This window comes from Asparagus officinalis, chromosome 9 (genome assembly GCF_001876935.1).
Source record: "Asparagus officinalis chromosome 9, Aspof.V1, whole genome shotgun sequence".
NCBI lineage: Eukaryota > Viridiplantae > Streptophyta > Magnoliopsida > Asparagales > Asparagaceae > Asparagus > Asparagus officinalis.
Window position 1 is genome coordinate 61,972,945 of NC_033802.1, and position 2,959 is coordinate 61,975,903.

Consider the following 2,959-nt stretch of genomic DNA (forward strand, 5'->3'; position numbering starts at 1 on the left):
CTAATTCATTCAACTAGAGCATTCTAGTCTTTCCTACCGAGTCTAAATAAAGATTCAATTGTTTAATAGCCCACATCGCTTGGTGTTCCAGCTCAACTGGTAAATGATAAGTTTTCTAATTCATTCAACTAGAGCATTCTAGTCTTTCCTACCGAGTCTAAATAAAGATTCAATTGTTTAATAGCCCACATCGCTTGGTGTTCCAGCTCAACTGGTAAATGATAAGTTTTCTAATTCATTCAACTAGAGCATTCTAGTCTTTCCTACCGAGTCTAAATAAAGATTCAATTGTTTAATAGCCCACATCGCTTGGTGTTCCAGCTCAACTGGTAAATGATAAGTTTTTCCAAACACGAGCTTGTACGGTGACCTCTCCAAAGGTGATTTTAAAGGCTGTACGATATGCTCCTAGAGCATCACACAATTTAACAGACCAATCTTTTCTATTATGATTAACAGTTTTTCTAAGATTTGTTTGATTTGTCTATTCGTGACCTCTACTTGACCACTGGTTTGGGAGTGATAATAAGTCGATAATTTTTGTGTGATTGAATATTTTCTCATCAAAGCCTCAAAAGAATGGTTATAAAAATGTGATTCGTTGTCACTAATGATTGCTCAGGGCACTCCAAACCAGGTAGAAATGTTCTCCTTCAAAAACTTGTCAATAACCGTGTTGTTATTAGTCTTGCAAGCTACCGCTTTAACCCATTTCGACATGTACTCTACAGCTATTAGAATATAGATATTTCTAAAGGAATTTGAAAATGGTCCCATAAAATCTATACCCCACAAATTAAAAAGCTCAATAGCTAGAATAGGCTATAAGAGCATCATATTTCTTCTAGTAATTTTCCTAAGAACTGACAATAGTTACAAGTGTTGCAAAACTCATAGGAATCCTTAAATAGAGTGGGGCCAATATAACACACACTGGAGAATTTTCTCAGCTGTTTTTCTTAGGCCAAAGTAGCCTCCACATGCTTGCTCATGACAAAAAGATAGAACACTTCTAGTTTCTTCACTTAGAATACACCTCCTAAAAATCTAATCAGGACAATGCTTAAACAAATATGGATCATCCCAGTGAAATTAAAGAGAAAATGAGATCTATCCTGTTTAGGCCAATGAGAAGGGGTCTATTTCGTGACTAAGTAATTTATAATATTGGCAAACCACGGAGTAGATTGAATTTGTAGGAGTTGTTCATCTGGAAAATATTCATTGATTAGGACATTTGATGTTGGTACATTTGAAAGTCTAGAAAGATGATCTGCTACAGGGTTTTTTTTGCTCCTTTCCTATCAAGAATTTGGATATCAAACTCTTGAAACAGGAGAATCCCTCTAATAAGTCGTGCTTTGGCATCTTTTTTGGTCAAAAGATACTAAAGTGCGGCGCGATCCGTGAAAACCTTGATCAAAGACCCAATGAGATAGGATCTGAATTTTTCTAAGGCAAAGAATATAGCTAAAAACTCTTTCTCAGTGACAGAGTAATTTTGTTGGGCATCGTTTAGTGTCTAATTGACATAGTAGATCACATACGGTTTTTCATCAATTCATTGTCCTAAGATAGCACAAATTATAAAATTGGATGCATCACACATTAATTAGAAGGGAGAGGTCTAATCTGGTGCATGAATGATAGGGGCTGTGGATAGCTCCTTTTTTAGATAATCAAAGGCTTTGAGACATTCAGGGGAGAAATCAAATGGTGTATCCTTGGCTAAGAGATTGGTCAAAGATCTAGCAATTTTGCTAAAATCTTTGATGAAACGTCTATAAAAATCAGCATGACCAAGAAATAATCCGACATCCTTGATATTTTTGGGAGGAGAAAGGTTAGAAATGAGATCTACCTTAGCTTTGTCAAGTTTGATACTCCTAATGAAAACTACATGCCCTAAGACAATACCTTGTTTGACCATGAAGTGACATTTCTTCCAATTGAGAGTCAGATTTTTCTCCCAACATCATGACACGACCAGTTTAAGATGATGCAAACACTCAGAAAATGTGTCACCAAACATGAAAAAGTCGTCCATGAAAATTTCTAAAAATCGTTCTACCATGTCAGAGAAAATATTGATCATGCATCGTTGGAATGTGGCGGGTGCGTTACAAAGCCCAAAAGGCATGCACCGGTAGGAAAAGGTTCCATATGTGCATGTGAAAGTGGTTTTCTCCTGATCTTTCGGAGCAATAGGAATCTGATTATAACCTGAATATTCATCCAAGAAATAATAAAACTCGTGTCCTGCTAAGCGCTCTAACATTTAGTCTATAAATTTAAGATGGAAGTGATCTTTCCGAGTAGCTTAGTTGAGTTTCCTATAGTCGATGAAGACTCGCCATCCAGTTTGGATTCGAATGGGAATCAGCTCATTAGCCTAATTTTGGATCATAGTGATCCCAGATTTTTTTAGAACTACTTAGACCGGACTTATCCAAGAACTATTTGAAATGGGAAAAATTATCTCATGATCAATACATTTCAGAATGTCTTTCCTAATAGCTTCTTTCATTACTGGGTTTAACCTACATTAAGGATCTCTGGTAAGTTTAGCATCATTTATCAAATGGATTCAGTGTTGAATAATGGTTGAACTAATCCCTTTGATATCAGTCGTAGTCTATCTAATGGCTTCACTATCCTCTCTTAAAACATCTAAGAGAGCTTCCTTTTGACTGGGTGTCAAATCAAAAGAAATAACAACTGGTAAGTTTCATTCTCCCCTAAGTAGGCATACTCTAGATTTTCTGGTAAAGGTTTGAACTCTAACTTAGGGGGTTCCTCAATGGATGGGCGAAGTTCGAATTGGGGCTCCATATCTAAAGGTTCACGTTGCTAGCCAATTGCAGATACACGATTGACCAGCGGATCCAACTGATTGGGTGTAAATAATGTTCAAAAGTTGCAAGTGTACAACCAATCAATTTATAGTATAAAAGTTATC